Consider the following 20,020-nt stretch of genomic DNA (forward strand, 5'->3'; position numbering starts at 1 on the left):
GCGGGCGCGGGGAGCGGCGGCTTCTGGGTCTCCGAATGAGGTCACACTGTTAAAATTAAAAAACGAAACCAAACCAACCCTCCATTTGCGTTGCGCTTTCAGGGTGCTTGAGGGTTTCCTGTGCCTTTGTCGGAGCCTCGCAACAACGCAGTGGGTTGGAAATTATAAGTCTCATTTCACAGGGGAGGAAACAGGTTCAGAGAGGAGGGATAAATTTGCTCAAGGTCACAAAGCGGAAGGAGGTACCGCAGAGACCGAAGCTCTGAAGACTGGACTCCCAGCTCAGAGGCTTATTCGACGAGACAAGCTGGTCGGGAGTGGGTGGGGCTGAGACTCTCCCTCCAGGCTGGTTCCAAAATGGTGGGGGCAGTGGCGTCAGCAACGCCCCCGCCCCTTCCGTCCACCGCCCTCCTTCATCTCCAGGCCACCCAGGCGGGGGGAGGGGATGGACTCAAGCAACCCACGTGACTGCCGACAACCCAGCGCGTGACGCAAGGCGGCGGGACCAACGCTCGCCTTGTCTTGTGGGAAACGTAGTTCCTTTGGCAGCCAACTCGGCCGGGAGAGGCGGGCGTAGGACTACATTTTCCAGGAGGTCGCGGGTCTACGCCTTCGCCGCCGTCGGAGAGCGGAGACGCTGGGCGCGCTGTCGGGCGGGGGCGAGGTTCGGGCTGGTTGTGCCGTTGCGAGCTACAGCTGCGATCGCTGCGGTAGGCCCAGGTGAGTGAGCGCGTCTGATGGAAGTTAGGGCAAGTTAACCGGCTCCAGTGGTTTCTTCTCTTCTCTTTTTTCTTCAGCTGCTGGGTCAGGGGCTCGGGGAAGGCCTGGCGCGGGGTCGCTTCCCCGCGCTTACACCCTGGCCTCTTCCGAGCGGGCTCCGCTCTCTCCGGCTCCTCCCCCTCCCCGCCCTTCAGGGCTTCCCCTGGCCCGGGCCTAGCTCCGGAGGCTCTGGGTCGGCTTCTCTCCCGAGCAGCTCCTACGCCGCTTCTTCTTGCAGTCGGCCTGGGGGTGGCATCCACTCCCTACTCTGGGTAGTATGAACCCTATTATTTGGATTTATTTTCCCGGAACTCCTGAGTGCCCTTCCCCCCACCCAGTCCCCATTGGCCTGGTTCTGTCCTCTCCTAGGGCGCATGTGGCTGGCGCTCAGCAAATGTTAGTGCCGCTTCCGTTCTCTCCTGCCTGGTGGCCAAAAAAGGGACGGTCCAAATTTGTCTCCTACGGGAATATTAAAGTTCTCACTTTTTTCTTGGGCTGGAGCTGAGGCCGATTTTGCCTTCCAGTGGCAGTCGGCGTGAGTTCTGCTTACATGAGGCGACTTATTTTTGCTTCTCTTAGGACCTCACTAACTTTTATGAACTGTGTTCTTTTGTGGCTTTCCAAATCTTAGGGGTGGAGCATGGCGGCAGAAGCTGGCGAGCGGCAGTGTTCTACAGAAGTTGGAAGCCGTCAGTGGCAGTACCGTGTTTACTGGGAGTTTGTTAATTGCATTGAAGGGAAAGCTGCTGAGAGTATGGCAGGGCCTGGCAGAACAGACAGTGCAGCTTCTGTTGGGTGTATAACAGAAGTACCCTGAGGCCAGTCTGCCTGGGTTCAAATCTTGGTCCGCTATCTTTTGATCTTAGATCGAGTCTTCATTTCCAAGTGCCTCAGTTTTCTTATCACTAAAACAGTAGTAAATAACGGTGGCCCCTTTAAAGGGTTATTGTGGAGACTAAATGAGATAAAAATCACGTAGCCAGTGTTATAACTGTCATCGTTTATAGGATTTCTAGAGCGTGCGCCCAGAGAGAAAAGGCATGTGTCACAAGATGATTTTTTTCTCTTTCAGATGACCCTGCCTTTTTTCGTTTGTGGAAGTACTGTTGTAGTCTGTCCTGTTACTGTAGACAGCGTGACGTGTGTATTATGATATAGAAGCATGTTAAATAGCCAAAACTGGCTGCTGCCGTGAACAACTTGTAGAGCAAATCGGGCTTAGTTTGTTCTTTGCCGGGAGATGTATTTTGTGAACTAGTGTTCATATTTTTTTTTTTTTTTTTTGAGACGGAGTTTCGCTCTTGTTGCCCAGGCTGGAGTGCAATGGCGCGATCTCGGCTCACCGCAACCTCCGCCTCCTGGGTTCAGGCAATTCTCCTGCCTCAGCCTCCTGAGTAGCTGGGATTACAGGCACGTGCCACCATGTCCAGATATTTTTTTTGTATCTTTAGTAGAGACGGGGTTTCACCATGTTGACCAGAATGGTCTCGATCTCTTGACCTCGTGATCCACCCGCCTCAGCCTCCCAAAGTGCTGGGATTACAGGCTTGAGCCACCGCGCCCGGCCTAGTGTTCATATGTTAATGATACCAAAGTAAGTTCTACTGTAGCCATTTGGGTTTAATTGCATTTTGTAAGAGAGTTGTATTGAGGTTTCTGTAAGAAGTGATTTGATCAGAAACCTCTATGTCCAGTGTAATTCCATCTCTTTGTTTTTTTGTTTTTTTTTTGTTTGATTTGAGATGGAGTTTCGCTCGTTACCCAGGCTGGAGTGCAATGGTGCGATCTTGGCTCACCGCAACCTCCGCCTCCTGGGTTCAGGCAATTCTCCTGCCTCAGCCTCCTGAGTAGCTGGGATTACAGGCACGCACCACCATGCCCAGTTAGTTTTTTGTATTTTTAGTAGAGGCGGGGTTTCACCATGTTGACCAGGATGGTCTCGATCTCTTGACCTCGTGATCCACCCGCCTCGGCCTCCCAAAGTGCTGGGATTACTGGCTTAAGCCACTGCACCCGGCCCATCTCTTTGTTTTTTTTTTTTTTTGAGACGGAGTTTCGCTCTTGTTACCCAGGCTGGAGTGCAATAGCACGATCTCGGCTCACTGCAGCCTCCTCCTGGGTTCAGGCAATTCTCCTGCCTCAGCCTCCTGAGTAGCTGAGATTACAGACATGTGCCACCATGCCCAGCTACTTTTTTTTTTTTTTGTATTTTTAGTAGAGATGGGGTTTCACCATGTTGACCAGGATGGTCTCGATCTCTTGACCTCGTGATCCACCCGCCTCGGCCTCCCAAAGTGCTGGGATTATAGGCTTGAGCCACCGCGCCCGGCCATCTCTGTTTTTTAAACTTTTTAGCACCAGAGAAAGATCTCCAGTTTTGGAGATTGATGTTAGTTTTGCAGACTAGGTACAGTTCAGTTTTAGCAGTGGTGGTGATAGTAGTAGTACCACCTTTGTGTATTTATGTAATACCAAGTATATAGGTACTTTTGAATTTGGTTTAGCTTGTAAAATATGGATTACAAAAAAAGCGATCTATTTTGTTCTGAGGAATTGGAGGGAGGAAGCTTGGAATATTTCTAAGATTAGCACAGAGCTGGGGAATGATGATGACTGGGAGGGCACACAGACATACAATTTATTATTTTTAGAAAGGATAGTCCTAATCACTAAGCATTTCAGGGTGCTACCCTGTTTCTGTAGGACATAGTGACATCCTGAATGGAAGGAAGTGTGGTTAATGCTATTCTCTCAAATACAGGGTTTTAGTGGATTTTTTTTTCACACATTCATTCCATAAACATCTACGATCTGTTCACTGTTTGACTCTAGTTCATTGGGTAATTTATTCAACAACTAGTGCTTGAAAGCCTATCATTTACCAGCTCCTGTTGTGGGCCTTTGAATATATTGGGGTGTGGTGACAGATGAGGTCTTGGCTTTTGGAAACTTAACAGGATTGTTGAGGGTGGACACAAAAGGTAAGCAAATGAACTACAAATTGAGAAAAGTAACATAGAGGTGTCAGTTTCAGGACTCTTGACAGACACTGAAAAGGGGGAGACCTAAGGGTGGTCAGTGAAGTTTGTTTGGGGAGAGTGAGGAGTCAGTTTGTAGGATGTCAAGGAGAGAGTATTCAGGTAGAGGAAACAGCACTTGCCCAAACAGGCAGATGGGAAGAATTTAGTGTGCTTTCAGAACTGAAAGGAGGCGGATTGTGTTTGACACTTAGGAGAGTGATTACAGATGAGTTGGAGAGAGAAGGTTATTAGGGAAGCCATTGAAGCCTTCTGATGGGTAGGAAGGATTGCCCTCTTTTTTCTGTCTAATATATACACATATATACATAAGTAAAATTAATTACAACATGTGTTGAATAGTACACATGAAGGAAGGAGGAAGGAAGGGATTTAAAGGGTGATTTATGTTTTAAAATCATTTCATGGAAGTATAGGAAATGGATTGTGAAGTTATGTTAAGAGGCTGAAGATGGTAGTTACCTGACAGCAAGGGTATAGAGATGGAACAGCAAGAAGCAGCAGAGATTGGAGAGTAAGTAGATTTAATAGTCTCTGTAGGCTGCAGTGAACCATGATCATGCTAATTCATGCCAGCCTGGGCAACAGAGTGATACCTGAACTCAAAACAAGTAAACATATTCTCCATGGCAGGACATTCTTTTTCTGTGTGTGTGAGATGGAGTCTCACTCTGTCACTAGGCTGAGGTGCAGTGGAGCAATCTCTGCTCACTCTGTCACCAGGCTGGCTTGCTAGTGTATTAGTCTCAGCTCACTGCAACCTCTGTCTCCTGAGTTCAAGCGATTCTCATGTGTCAGCCTCCCAAGTAACTGAGATTACAGGCACGCACCACCACAATCAGCTAATTTTTGTATTTTTAGTAGAGATGGGGTTTCACCATCTTGACTAGGGTGGTTTTGATCTCATCTCCTGACCTTATGATCCGCCTGCCTCCGTTTCCCAAAGTGCTGGGATTACAGGTGTGACCCACCGCACCCAGCCTTTTTTTTCTTTCTTTCTTTCTTTCTTTCTTTTTTTTTTTTTAAACAAGACGGGGTTTCACCATGTTGGTCAGGCTGGTCTTGAACTCCCGACCTCAGGTGATCCGCCTCTAAAGTGCTTGGATTACAGCCGTGAGCCACTACACCCGGCCTCTTTTTTTTTTTTTTTTTCCGTTCTGTTCCCCAGGCTGTAGTGCAGTGGCATGATCTCAGCTCACTGTGACCTCTCTCTCCTGGGTTCAAGTGATTTTCCTGTCTCAGCCTCCTGAGTAGCTGGGATTACGCTACTATGTGCCTGGCCTCTTTCTTTTTTTTTTTTTTTTTTTTGGAGGCAAGTCTCCCTCTGTTGCCCAGACTGGAGTGGAGTGGCACTATCTTGGCTCACTGCAACCTCACCTCCCGGGATCAAGCAATCCTCCCTGCCTCAGCCTTCTGAGTAGCTAGGATTACAGCCGCCTGCCACCATGCCTGGCTAATTTTTGTATTTTTTAGTAGAGACAAGGTTTTGCCAGGTTGGCCAGGCAGGTCTTGAACTCCAGACCTCAGGTGCTCTGCCTGCCTTGGCCTCCTAAAGTGCTGGGATTACAGGTGTGAGCCACTGCACCCAACCTGGGAGCAGGACATTCTTAATCTATGGTCTGTGGACTCCAGGGAGCCCTTGAATTCTAAAGTTTTTGTGATTGGGGGTGCATTTTTCTGAAGGAAAGTGTGTTCACCTTCTGCCATATTCATTAGAGTTTCAAAGAAGGTTAAGAACCACTGCTATAGATCCTATAATGCAGCTTTATAATTCATAAAAATGTACGCTGGGCATGGTGGCTCATGTTTATAATCCCAGCAGTTCCAGAGGCTAAGGCAGGAGGATCCCTTGTGCCCAGGAGTTCAAGGTAACAGTGAGCTATGATTGCACCACTACCCTTCAGCCTGGGTGATAGCCAGACCTTGGCTCTAAGAAAAAAGGTAGTTGCTCAAGGCTTACCAAGGCAGTAAGAGACACGGTTGGCCTTTCTAAAAGATTGACTTCATTAGTTTTTCAAGGGAACTAATTTTTTTTGAGGATAGATAGTATATTTTAATGATGTGCTATAGAAATCTTACTTTTTTTTTTTTTTTTGTCTATGAGATAGGGGCTGGTTTTGCTTATAGTAAAGAAGCTGAAATTTGGTGAGCCCAATTTAACAAGTAATCATTTCCTAATATTTTCTTCCATTGAATTTTGTTTACAGTATGTATTTTAGGTGCTCCAGAAATGGAACATTTTAAGTGTGCTTTCCTAAAATGATTAAGAGTGTCATATGTATACTCATGCCTTTAGTAGCGTATTTTCAGGTAATAGTGTTTTTTGGAAGTGTAGAGTGTGCTTTCTGCCACAGAGTTGAGTTCTACCACTGAAAGAAGCATGTATTTAGGTAGATGTTTTCAGCCTCTGCCTAAAAAGTTTTAGGGACTAAATCCAATCTGCAGATATATTTTCTTTGGCTCATACAGTGTTATAAATTTGAATTAGTTGTTAACATTTAAAAGAGATTTTGTGTAAAAATCTGGATTCAGGTTTTGAAAAATAAGATCTGGCAGCTATGAACCTGCTTTTCTGCATTGCAGCAAATATCTTTTATAGCTGGGGCGTGTCATCTCGTTTGCCCTAGACCCTACCGACAGTGACATGTGGCCCTGACATGGAGCAGGGTGTCAGTTGGTATTTACTATTTTGTATGTTTATATTACTAGTCTATTTTACATCTTTATATTACCTGTTCTGGATATATGATAGAAGTCTCTGATACCCCCATTCAAAGTCACCTTGCTGTTTTACATCACCAGTTACCATTTTTTCTGTCTTGGTACTTTATTTCCTTCCTTTGTTCTTTTAAAAAAAAAAAAAAGTTTAGGAAACGTTAAAAGATGGAGTTGAAGCAATGGAGGGGAACCCCCAAAACACTGAATTATGTTGTTTTCACACTGAAGAAACCCAGACTTTTGGAAAGCATAGAGGCATTGGTCTGACCCTTGCCTGTACCTTCTTTAGCTGGTATGTGTTCAGTGTCCTCACTTTTGTTCTGCTTGGTTTGCTTTATAGCATTTGGAATGTTGTCACTGCATAGCTTGGCCTGTCTCAGAAGATAGAATGCCACGAAGAATTGTCTAATGTCTCATAAGACTTTTGACCCTTGTCCTGAGACATAACAACTAAGGTTATTTTATTTTTTTAAAAATAATGTACACAACTATGAAGTCCATTGCATTGTTTTCAGTAATGCCATGATTTGTGTGTGTGTGTGTGTGTGTGTGTGTGTGTGTGAGGTTAACAACTCAATTTCCTTTTTCTCTGTGTTAGTAAAAAGAATGGCATAAATAAAGGATTGACAGAGGAATGCATAGAGGTGACACTATTGTAAAGTTAAGGAGGAATTTTCTTTACTCAAGGGCTCTCCTTTACATCAGGGGTTCATAAAAGATGGTCCCAGTTTATCTAAAGAATATGACCTAGAGGCCGGGCGCGTTGGCTCACGCCTGTAATCCAGCACTTTGGGAGGTGGGCGGATCACGAGGTCAGGAGATTGAGATCATCTTGGCTAGCACAGTGAAACCCTGTCTCTACTAAAAATACAAAAATGAGCTGGGCATGGTAGCGTGCACCTGTAGTCCCAGCTACTTGGGAGGCTGAGGCAGGAGAATCACTTGAACACGGGAGGCGGAGGTTGCAGTGAGCTGAGATTGTGCCACTGAGCTCTAGCCTGGGTGACAGAGTGAGACTCTGACTCAAAAAAAAAAAAAGTATATGTCCTGGAATTTTTTGACTAATTCCTTTGGCTTGCAAGACTATTGGCTATCAGAAAAAAACTTTTAAAATGAAGGTGATTGCCGGGCGCGGTGGCTCAAGCCTGTAATCCCAGCACTTTGGGAGGCCGAGGCAGGTGGATCACGAGGTCGAGAGATCGAGACCATCCTGGTCAACATGGTGAAACCCCGTCTCTACTAAAAATACAGAAAACTAGCTGGGCATGGTGGCGCGTGCCTGTAATCCCAGCTACTTAGGAGGCTGAGGCAGGAGAATTGCCTGAGCCCAGGAGGCGGAGGTTGCGGTGAGCCGAGATCGCGCCATTGCACTCCAGCCTGGGTAACAAGAGCAAAAACTCTTGTCTCAAAAATAAATAAATAAATAAATAAATAAAAAATAAAATAAAGGTGATTGGGGAATTGGTCAGATTCCATTGTTGGGTTGCCCAACAGAAGAAGAGAACTCCACTTTGGGAGGCCAAGGCAGGTGGATCACCTGAAGTCAGGAGTTCAGGACCCGCCTGGCCACCATGGTGAAACCCCATCTCTAATAAAAATAGAAGAAAATTGCCGGGCGCGGTGGCTCAAGCCTGTAATCCCAGCACTTTGGGAGGCTGGGGCGGGTGGATCACGAGGTCAAGAGATCGAGACCATTCTGGTCAACATGGTGAAACCCCGTCTCTACTAAAGATACAAAAAAAATAGCTGGACATGGTGGCACGTGCCTGTAATCCCAGCTACTCAGGAGGCTGAGGCAGGAGAATTGCCTGAACCCAGGAGGCGGAGGTTGCGGTGAGCCGAGATCGCTCCATTGCACTCCAGCCTGGGTAACAAGAGCGAAACTTCGTCTCAAAAAAAAAAAAAAAAAAAAAAAGAAGAAAATTAGTTGTGTGTGGTGGTGCACACCTGTAATTCCAGTTATTCAGGAGGCTGAGGCAGGAGAATCAACGTGAACTTGGGAGGCGAGGTTGCAGTGAGCTGAGTTCCTGCCACTGTACTTCAGCCTGGGCAATAAGAGTGTGTCTCAAAAATCAAAACAAAACAAAACATTATTAGTGGCAGGGTACAGTGGCTCATGCCTGTAATCTAATTCTAACACATTGGAAGACTGAGGTGGGTGGATCACTTGAGGTTAGGAGTTTGAAACTAGCCTGACTAACATGGTGAAACCCCGTCTCTATTAAAAATACAAAAATTAAACAGTCATGGTGGTGTGTGCCTGCAGTCCCAGCTACTCAGGGGACTGAGGCAGGAGAATGACTTATCACTTGAATCCAGGAGGTGGAGGTTGCAGTAAGCTGAGATTGTGCTACTGCACTCCATCCTGGGCAACAGAGATGACCCCGTGTCAAAAAAAAAAAAAAGAAAAAAAAAATGAAAAATTTCAGTATAAGAAATTCTTGTCTGGGGGATAAGATGACCCTTTACGTAGCTTTGCTTTATATACTCATGTAAGTTCTTAATACTTAAGTGTTAAGGAGTTGCTGTATCATATTGCTTTGGCAGTTTGGATATGTCTTTGTACACATGTATCTGTTGTACTTTTTTTCTTTTTTAGATGGAGTTTCACTCTTGTTACCCAGGCTGGAATGCAATGGCGTGATCTCGACTCACCGCAACCTCCGCCTCCTGGGTTCAGGCAACTCTCCTGCCTCAGCCTCCTGAGTAGCTGGGATTACAGGCATGCGCCACCATGCCCAGCTAATATTTTTGTATTTTTAGTAGAGACGGGGTTTCACCATGTTGACCAGGATGGTCTCGATCTCTTTATCTTCGTGATCCACCCGCCTCGGCCTCCCAAAGTGCTGGGATTACAGGATTGAGCCACTGTGCCCGGCCTTGTACTTTTTTTTTTTTTACAGTGTTCTGAAAGAGGCCTTTCTTGACTTCTCTGTAACAGTACTCCTCTTCAAAAACTGTTATGTTTCTCTCCCCAACCCTGCATTATTACCAGATAACATTTATTTTAATCTATTTTGTTTCATCCTTTACCTCTTCAGAGAGTAATCAGGGATTTGTTTGATACGGTGTTGAATTCAATCCCTACCTAGAACATTCAGTCAAGTAAAAGAGGCATAGTAAATATTGAAAAAGGGATGAGTTAATGTGGAAATAACTGACTTGGTGGCAATCTCTGAAAGTGCTTTAAGTCCTAGTTCACTCAAGATTCTGTTAAGTTAGTAGTGGAAAAGAATTTGTGCGGTGGTAGGTGAGTAAATTGCCAAGGGACACGAGGTCCGGAGTGATGGAAATAGTCTCTAATTTGGTTGTGGTGGTGGTTACTCAAACTGTATCCTTTTTTTTTTTTTAAAGACAAAATCTCTCTCTGTTCAGGCTGAAGTGATTCAATGTGGTCTTGGCTCACTGCACCCTCTGTCTCCCAGGTTCAGGTGGGCAGGTACCACCACACCCAGTTAATTTTTGTATTTTTTTTTTTTTTTTGAGACGGAGTTTCGCTCTTGTTAACCCAGGCTGGAGTGCAATGGCACGATCTCGGCTCACCGCAACCTCCGCCTCCTGGGTTCAGGCAATTCTCCTGCCTCAGCCTCCTGAGTAGCTGGGATTACAGGCACACGCCACCATGCCCAGCTAATTTTTTGTATTTTTAGTAGAGACGGGGTTTTACCATGTTGACCAGGATGGTCTCGATCTCTTGACCTCGTGATCCACCCACCTCGGCCTCCCAAAGTGCTGGGATTACAGGCTTGAGCCACCGCGCCCGGCCTAGTTTTTGTATTTTTAGTAGCAGGATTTCCCCCATGTTGGCCAGGCTGGTCTTGGACTCCTGACCTCAGGTGATCTGCCCGCCTTGACCTTCCAAAGTGCTGGGATTATGGGTGTGAGCCACGGCACCTGGCCATTGAATTGTGCTGGAATTATAGGTGTGAGCTACCACACCCAGCCAGCATTTTATTTTTAAAAAGGTAAAACTGATAAGCCCCCTAATACTATGCTACCCCTACTCCTGGGTTTATTAAAGGAGAGCACACATTTTATGAAACCCTTGGAAGGGGCAGGGAAGTGTCTTGACTTTTTTTTCTTCCCTGCTCACAAACAGATGGTGGTTGAAAAAATTCAGGCGTTACAGAAATAGGTAATGTAGAAAGTAAAAATTTCTCATAATGTCAGGCCAGTGTTTAGATATATAGAAGAGATTTTTACTGTTTTGGTTTGTCATATGTATATATATTTTTTCCTTTGGTACTAGGTGAAGGTGTTTCTGAATAGTAATGGTAAATAGGAACCATGGAAGAGAAACCATGGTTAAATATTAAACCATAATATTTAGCATCTTGCTTCAGAAGAAACTAAATTGTAAAAGCCTGTTCTGACATTCTTTTTTTCTTTGGAAATTTAGAAGGTGACATTCTTGGGTTAATGGTGAATGTTTTATCTTACTCATAATGTAGAACCTTGCTTGACTCTTCTCTTCTTTTATTTGTCTTTTTTTGGGGGGTGGGTAGGTCAAGTTTTTTATTTCAGGGAAAGGGCAGGGGAGGGGAGCTCAGTCTTTCTTGGCAGCAGCTTTCCTCATGTCGGCCAGGACATTGCTTAGCTCCTCCCACTTACTCTTGGCTCACATGTGTGTCTCCACCCTTTTCTTGATGAGCTTGAGGACATGTTTGTCCTTGGAGACCTTAAGTAACTCCATGGCGCTCTGCTTGTATGGGGCAAAGCCACACCTCCCGGATTATGTCCCGCATGAAGTTGGTGTGTTTGTTTGGTTAGATGCCTGTGGTGGCAGCTGTGCCTGGGCTTGCTCGAGTTCTTGGTTGCCTTGTGACCCTTATTGAGGCCCACGGCCATAGAGTATCGAAGAGCCATGGCTGCTGCTCTCCAATGGCAGCTGTGTCCTTTTTTTTTTTTTTTTTTTTTTGATATGGAGTCGCCCTCTGTCACCCAGTCTGGATGGAGTGCAGTGGTACAATCTCAGCCTCTGTGGCTGGCCCATATTTTCTTTTTCTATGAAGATTTTGACACCATAGGTTTTTGTATGTGGAAACAAGAACATGGGTTATTTGTTAGCTATTTGGAAAAGGAAGGTATTCATAAGAAGTTAAATCTGAAAGGACAATGGGAAACACTCAGAACTCTCAACCCACGGCAGTTGGGAAGAACAAAGGATATCAAAAGGCAATATTTTAAGGTAGTGAAGGAAGGATGGTGTAATTATTCAATAAATGGTTCTAGAAAAATTGGTTGACCATTTTGAAAATTAGATTATTAAAAAAAAAAAGAAAATTAGATTATTGGGGCTGGGTGAGGTGGCTCACGCCTGTAAGCCCAACACTTTGGGAGGCCGAGGCAGGCGGATCGTCTGAGGTCGGGAGTTCAAGACCAGCTTGACTAACATGGAGAAACTTTGTCTGTAATAAAAGTATAAAACTAGTGGCCGGGCTTGGTGGCTCAAGCCTGTAATCCCAGCACTTTGGGAGGCCGAGGCGGGTGGATCACAAGGTCGAGAGATCGAGACCAACCTGGTCAACATGGTGAAACCCCGTCTCTACTAAAAATACAAAAAATTAGCTGGGCATGGTGGCACGTGCCTATAATCCCAGCTACTCAGGAGGCTGAGGCAGGAGAATTGCCTGAACCCAGGAGGCGGAGGTTGCGGTGAGCCGAGATCGCGCCATTGCACTCCAGCCTGGGTAACAAGAGTGAAACTCCGTCTCAAAAAAAAAAAAAAAAAAAAAAAAGTATAAAACTTAGCTGGGCGTGGTGGCTCTTGCCTGTAATCCCAGCTACTTGTGAGTCTAAGGCAGGAGAAGCCGGGCTCGGTGGCTCAAGCCTGTAATCCCAGCACTTTGGGAGGCCGAGGCGGGTGGATCACGAGGTCGAGAGATCGAGACCATCTTGGTCAACATAGTGAAACCCCGTCTCTACTAAAAATACAAAAAACTAGCTGGGCGTGGTGGCGCGTGCCTGTAATCCCAGCTACTTAGGAGGCTGAGGCAGGAGAATTGCCTGAACCCAGGAGGCGGAGGTTGCGGTGAGCCGAGATGGCGCCATTGCACTCCAGCCTGGGTAACAAGAGCGAAACTCCGTCTCAAAAAAAAAAAAAAAAAAAAAAGGCAGGAGAATTGGTTGAACACAGGAGGCGGAGGTCATCATGAGCTGAGATCGCACCACTGCACTCCAGCCTGGGCAACAAGAGCGAAACTCCGTCTCCAAAAAAAAAAAAAAAAAAAAAAGATGGTTATTGTTACTGAAGGTTTGAGGAAATTCTCAAACTGCTGGTAGCAATATAAATTGCTGTAGCCTTTTCTAGAGGACAGTAGTATGTATCTGTACTTTGAGGAACATACCTTAAGGATTTCCTGTTGGACAGGTCCTTAAAGATAAGAATAATCACAGTATTATTTATGTAAGTGAAAAATTGATAGCAACCTAAGTGTATGCCACCATGGGACTGCTTATGGTACATTTATATAGCTGAATGCTAGGTAGAAAAGAGATGTAGCCTGGAAAGTCTTTTTTATTGACATTATACAGTGAGTTAAAAAAAAAAGTCCAGGCTCATGCCTGTAATCCAAACACTTTGGAGGCCAAGGCAGGCGGATCACCTGAGGCGAGGCGTTCAAGACCAGCCTGACCAATATGGTGAAATCCCGTCTTGTAAAAAAATAAATAAATAAATAAATAACCTTTATGTCAGTCAGGTGCTGTGGCTCACACCTGTAATCCTAGCACTTTGGGAGGCCAAGATGGGCAGATTGCCTGAGCTCTGGAGTTTGAGTCTCTACAAAAGTACAAAAAAATAAAAAATAAAAATCAGGCAGATGTGGTGGTGGGCGCCTGTAATCTTAGCTACTTGGGAGGCTGAGGCAGGAGAATTGCTTGAACCTGGAAGGTGGAGGTTGAAGTGGGTCAAGACCGTGCCACTGTACTCCAGCCTGGACAACTAAGTGAAATTCTGTCTCAAAAAAAAAAACCAAAAAAAAAAAAAAACAACTGCCAAAACCTTTATGTTGGCTGAGTGCAGTGGCTCACTCCTATAATCCCAGCACTTTGGGAGGCCAAGGCAGGCTGATCACGTGGTCAGGAGTTCGAGATCAGCCTGGCCAACACGGTGAAACCCTGTCTCTACTAAAAATACAAAAATTAGCTGGACGTGGTGACAGATGCCTATAGTCCCAGTTACTCTGGAGGCTGAGGCAGGAAAACCGCTTGAACTCATTAGGTGGAGGTTGCAGTGAGCCAAGACTGTACTGCTGCACTCCAGCCTGGGTGACAGAGTGAGACTTTGTCTCAAAAAAAAAGAAAAAACCCTTTATGTCAGGGTTTTGAGACCTGCCTGGTGAGCATGGTGAAACCCTGTCTTACTAAAAATACGAAAAATAAGCTGGGCGTGGTAGCAGGCGTCTGTAGTCCCAGCTACTCAGGAGACTGAGACAGGAGAATCACTTTAACCTGAGAAGCAGAGGTTGCAGTTAGCCAAGATGGTGCCTCTGCACTCCAGCCTGGGTGAAAGAGTGAGATTCTTTTGCAAAAACAAAAAACAAAACCAGGTTTGATGTGATGGATCACGCCTGTAATCCCAGCACTGTGGGAGGCTGAGGCAGGCGGATCACCTGAGGTTAGGAGTTCGAGACCAGCCTGGCGAACATGGTGAAACCTCGTCTCTATTAAAAATACAAAAGTTAGCCAGATATGATGTCCGGGCTCCTGCAATCCCAGCTGCTGGGGAAGTGGAGGCAGGAGAATTGCTTGAACCTGGGAGTTGGAGATTGCAGTAAGCCGAGATGGTGGCACTGCGCTCCAGCCTGGGTGACAAAATGAGACTGTCAGAGAAAAAAAAAAAAGAAAAATCAACAACTAGGTAGGAACTGGATTCTTTCCTTTTCTTTTTCTTTTTGTTTTCTTTAGTCTTGATTTGTTGCTTAGGCCTCAGAGCAGTGGCATGATCATAGCTCACTGTAGCCTCGAACTCTGGAGCACCAAGTGATCTTCCTGCATCAGACTCCTGAGTAACTGGGACTGCAGGTGTGTACTACCATGCAAGGCGATTTTTCAGATTTTTTCTGGAGACAGGGTCTTGTTTTGTTGCCCAGGATAGTCTTAAACTCCTGGCCTCCAGCCATCTGCCCACCTCAGCTTCCTCAAAGTACTGGGATTATAGGGGTGAAACATTGTGCCCCGCCTGAACTAGAATTTAGATTGATGTAAGCACCACATTTGATGTTACTTGATTTTTCTGTTTGTGGGAAATTGGGAAATTAGGCATTAACTGCTTGCCTATGAGTGTTACACGTTTATTGGAATGGAAATATGTGGCGTGAAAAATCTTTTTTGATTGGTGTCGTTTTTAGATTTCCTATCCAGATTTTTTTTTTTTAGGGGTAGACTAATTTATTGCTTAGATTGGGGTTTCAAGTGTTATCTTCAGGATACTGGGTATTTATGATGAGTGAGCTAAAGCTTGTTTAGTGTCTATTTTGGGGGATGTGGTAGGCAGATCTCTTCCCACTGGTTCGTGTTATTACAGCTGTTGTGATGATCTCATTGAATGTAGCTAAAATGGACTTTTAGTCAGCAACACTTTTGGATTTAGTGTAATAAGCTGGCTTTTTTTTTTTTTTTTTTTTTTTTTTTTTTTTTTTGAGACAAGGTCTCACTTTATTGCCTAGGCTGGAATGCAGAGGTGCAGTCACAGCATACTGCAGCTCCTTGAATTTCTGGGCTCCAGAGGTGACTCCTGAGTGATCCTTCCACTTCAGCTTCACAAGTAGCTGGGACTATAGGTGCATGCCACCATGCCCGGCTGTTTTTTATTTTTTGTAGAGACAGGGTCTTTCTGTGTTGCCAGGCTGGTCTATTTTTTTTCCCTTTTTTATAGAGATGGGGTTTCACCATGGCCAGGATGGTCTTGATCTCTTGACCTAGTGATTCACCTGCCTTGGTCTCCCAAAGTGCTGGGATTACAGATGTGAGCCACTGCGCCCGGCCTTACTAATTTTTTATATTTTTTCAAACAGTCTCACTGTGTCACCCAGGCTGGAGTGCAATGGTGTGGTCTCAGCTCACTGCAACGTCCGCCTCCCAGGTTCAAGCGATTCTCCTGCCTCAGCCTCCAGAATAGCTAGGATTACAGGTGTGGGCTACCACACCTGGCTAATTTGTATAATTTTAGTAGGGACAGGGTTTCACTGTGTTGGCCAGGCTGGTCTTGAACTTTTGACCTCATGATCCACCTGCCTCGGCCTCCTACCCAAAGTGCTGGGATTACAGGCATGAGCCATAGCCCCCGGCCTGGTCTTTTTTTTTTTTTTTTTTTTTTTTTTGAGACGGAGTTTCGCTCTTGTTACCCAGGCTGGAGTGCAATGGCGCGATCTCGGCTCACCGCAACCTCTGCCTCCTGGGTTCAGGCAGTTCTCCTGCCTCAGCCTCCTGAGTAGCTGGGACTACAGGCACACACCACCATGCCCAGCTAATGTTTTGTATTTTTAGTAGAGACAGGGTTTCACCGTGTTGACCAGGATGGTCTCGATCTCTCGACCTCGTGATCCACCTGCCTTGGCCTCCCAAAGTGCTGGGATTACAGGCTTGAGCCACCACGCCCGACCAGTGCTGGGATTACAGGCTTGAGCCACCGCGCCCGGCCTGGTCTTTTTTTTTTTTTTTGAGGCAGAGTCTTGCTCTGTCACCCAGGCGGGAGTGCAGTGGTGCGATTTCAGCTCACTGCAACAGCCACCCCTGAGTTCTAGCAATTCTCCTTCACCCTCTCAAGTAGCTGGGATTACAGGTTTCTGCCACCATGCCCAGTTAATTTTTATATTTTTAGTAGAGATGACTTTTCACCATGTTGCCCAGACTGGTCTGGAATGCCTGTGCTCAAGTAATCCTCCCACCTTGGCCTCCCAAAATTCTGGGTTTACAGGCATGAGCCACCTTACATAGCCAAACTGGCTTTTGCATTTCTTCATCCCTGTAAGGCCTTTGTTTCTCTGGTTCTGGGTAACTTAATCACTCTGCATCAAGTGTATTATTCTAGAAGGGATGGCAACATCTTTGATTTATTTTTTCCTTTTAACATTTTATTATGAAAGATTTTAGGCATACAAAAAGTTGACCAGTTGTACAGTACAGTGAGACCTATATATCTGTCACCTAGATTTTACATTTGTTAGCATTTGCTTAATTGTCTTGTCACTTCTTTCCACGAATCAATTCATTTTACAATTTTTGTGGCAAAATATGTATAACATACAATTCTATCATCTTAACCATTTGTTTTTGTGGATATGTTTCACATTTTATTTACATTTTAAGACTAACTTAGTTCTCAAAATCACATACCCCTATACATGATTTTTTTGGTTGTTGTTAACTTCACATAAACACATGGTTTGTTACACACAGAATATAAACAAATATTTACCATGTCTGTTACATGTAACACATAAGAACAGCTTGTTACAGAAATTAATCAGCCCTCCTATATTAAGGTTCTCCAGAGGGACTGAGATGCACGTGTGTGTGTGTGTGTGTGTGTGTGTGTGTGTATGTATGGGAGTTTATTAGGGAGAATTGCCTCTCACGATAACAAGGTGAAGTTCCTTGATGGACTGTCTGCAAGCTGGGGAAAGAGAGAAGCTGGTTTCGTGGCTCAGTCCAAGTCCAAAAGCCTCAAAACCAGGAAGCCAACAGTGCAGCCCTCAGTTTGAGGTGAAAGGCCTGAGAGCCCCTGCGAGGCCTCTAGTGCAAGTCCTAGAGTCCAAAGGCTGAAGAACCTGGAGTTTGATGTGTAAGGGCAGGAGAGGAAGCCAAGCATCTGGCACAGCATGAGAGAGTGAGCACGCTCAGCAAGCAGTCTGCTTATCCCTCTTCCGCCTGCTTTGTTTAGCTGTGCTTGGAGCTGATTGAATGGTACACCATCCACATTGAGGGTCCTGCTGAACATGTAGACTAGTTCCTCTCACAGTCCACTCACTCACATGTCAGGCTTCTCTGGCACCACCCTCACAGACATACCCAGGAACAGTGCCTCAGCAGCCATCTAGCCATCCCTCTGTCCAGTCGACACTTAATATTAACCATCACAACCCTCACCATTTTATTGATGTAAATGCAGGTATCAAGATAATTCTGGACATATTTTGGATTTTTGTTTTTGTTTTTTAATATTTTTTTGTAACATATTTTGGATGCTACTAAAAGCACCTGCACCACTTCAGAAATTAACATAATTTGTGATAATATTCATTGTACCTGCTACTTTAAACAGTTTTGTCTGCAGCTCTTTTACTAAGCAAAATGGATAAAGCATGCCATTTCTGTTTTTACTCAAGATTTTTACTTTTCAGAAATACATTCCGCTGCCATCTCATACTTCTAGCCATGCTTTCATCTTGTAAACCTGAATTCTGTCTCCAGGTTTATGTTTAAATGACAGTGCCCTAACAAGAGAAAAAAAAAATTGTGCTGTATTTTTCCCATTACCTGAAAACATTATATATATATACATATATATATATATATGTATATATATATACACACACACACCCCACCACACATATATAATGTATACTACGTTTATATAAATAACATATATATGAAATATATTCTTGCAAATGTCCAGGTCATGTTTATAAGCAGAAATTCTTTTACTTTATGTGGGTATTTTGCATTGTGATATTTAATTAAAACATTAACATGAGTAGAAAGTTGACTTAAGTTTAAAATTCGCTGTATTTTTCTTTCTTTTTTTTTTTTTTTTTTTTGAGATGGAATCTTGCTCTCTCGCCCAGGTGGGAATGCACTGGTGCTATCTCGGCTCACTGCAGTCTCTAATCTCTGCCTCCTGGGTTCAAGTGATTTTCCTGCCTCAGCCTCCAGAGTAGCTAGGAGTACAGGCACCCACCATCATGCCCAGCTAATTTTAATATTTTTAGTGGAGACGGGGTTTCACCATGTTGGCCACGCTGGCCTGGAACTCCAGACCTCAGGCAATCCGTCCACCTCAGCCTCCCAGAGTGCTGGAATTATAGGCGTGAGCCACTGCAGCTGGCCAAGATATGCTAAAATTAATTGTCATGGTTTTACTTCTGGTGGCTGTGGAAGCTGCTTATTTTCTTTGGATGTCATTAGATGTCTTAGCTCTTAAAGTACAACTTTAATGCTGTAGGGATTTTGCCATTTTGCTAACATTGATATGCTCCATGCATCCACCAGTCCACTGGAATTATTTATTCCATTCATAATAATTTTTGTTATAAACCTAATTGATGGAGCTTCTGGGTATTTAGGTCTACATTCTACTTTGAGGTTATATATTCTGCTTTCATTTTTTGTTTGTTCATTTGTTTTTGTTGTTTTGTTGTTGTTGTTGTTGTTGTTTTGAGACAGAGTCTTGTTCTGTTGCCAGGCTGGAGTGCAGTGGTGCAATCTCAGTTCACTGCAACCTCTGCCTCCCGGGTTTAAGCAATTCTCCTGTCTCAGCCTCCGGAGTAACTGGGACTACAGGTGCACGCCACCACTCCCAGCTAATTTTTGTACTTTTTAAATAGAGACGGGGTTTCACCATGTTAGCCAGGATGGTCTTGATCTCTTGACCTCATGATCTGCCCACCTCGGCCTCCCAAAGTGCTGAGATTACAGGCGTGAGCCACCGCGCCCGGCCCATTTATTTGTTTTTTGAGACAAGTTCTCAACTGTCACACAGGCTGGGTCGCAGTGGCATGAACATAGTTCATTGCAGCTTCAAACTCCTGGGCCCAAATGATCCTCCCGCTTCAGCCTCTGGAATAGCTGGGACCACAGGTGTGTGCCATGATACCTGGTTGATTTTATGTTTTGTAGAGACCGAGTCTTTCCATGTTTCCCTGGCTGATCTTGAACTCCTGGGCTCAAGCTATCTTCCTACCTCAGCCTCTCAGAGTGCTAGGATTATAGGTGCAAGCCATCTGTTTTGATTTTCTAAGGCATATAGATGGATTTGTCAATCTTTACCTTTATGGTTTATACTTATAAAATTTTGTTTGAAGCCCGGTGTGGTGGCTTACGCTTGTAATCCCAGCACTGAGGCTGAGTTGGGCAGACCACCTGAGTTCAGGAGTTTGAAACCAGCCTAATCAACATCGGGAAGCCCCGTCTACTGAAAATACAAAATTAGCCGGATGTGGTGTTACATGCCTATAATCTCGGCTACTTGGGAGGCTGAGCCAGGACAAGCACTTGAACCTGGGAGGTGGAAGTTGCAGTGAGCTGAGATCGCGCCATTGCACTCCAGCCGGGGCAACAAGGACGAAACTCCATCTGAAAAAAAAAAAAATTGTTTGAAATCCTTCCTCACCCTGAATTCATAACAGATATTCTCCTCTATTTTTTTCTAAAAAGTTAAAGCTTTTGACAGTTAGTGTTTATTTTTTTAATTTCTTATTTTATTTTGAGACCATCTAGGCGTGGTGGCTTGCACATGTAATCCCACCACTTTGGGAGGCTGAGGCAGGAGGATTGCTATTATC

The 20,020-nt window shown here is 44.8% G+C and overlaps 1 protein-coding gene across 2 annotated transcripts in view; it reads left to right on the top strand.

Moving 5' to 3' along the window:
- The first annotated feature begins 614 nt into the window (after positions 1-614).
- The window catches only part of THRAP3 (thyroid hormone receptor associated protein 3), an 85,815-nt gene continuing 66,409 nt past the window's right edge, over positions 615-20,020 (top strand). For both annotated transcript variants that reach the window (XM_003937501.4, XM_010348080.3), the window contains exon 1: positions 615-720. The gene's annotated coding sequence lies outside the window, so the exon portion shown is untranslated. The remainder of the gene's footprint in view (positions 721-20,020) is intronic.

This window comes from Saimiri boliviensis, chromosome 11, assembly GCF_048565385.1.
Source record: "Saimiri boliviensis isolate mSaiBol1 chromosome 11, mSaiBol1.pri, whole genome shotgun sequence".
In the NCBI taxonomy this organism is placed as follows: Eukaryota; Metazoa; Chordata; class Mammalia; order Primates; family Cebidae; genus Saimiri; species Saimiri boliviensis.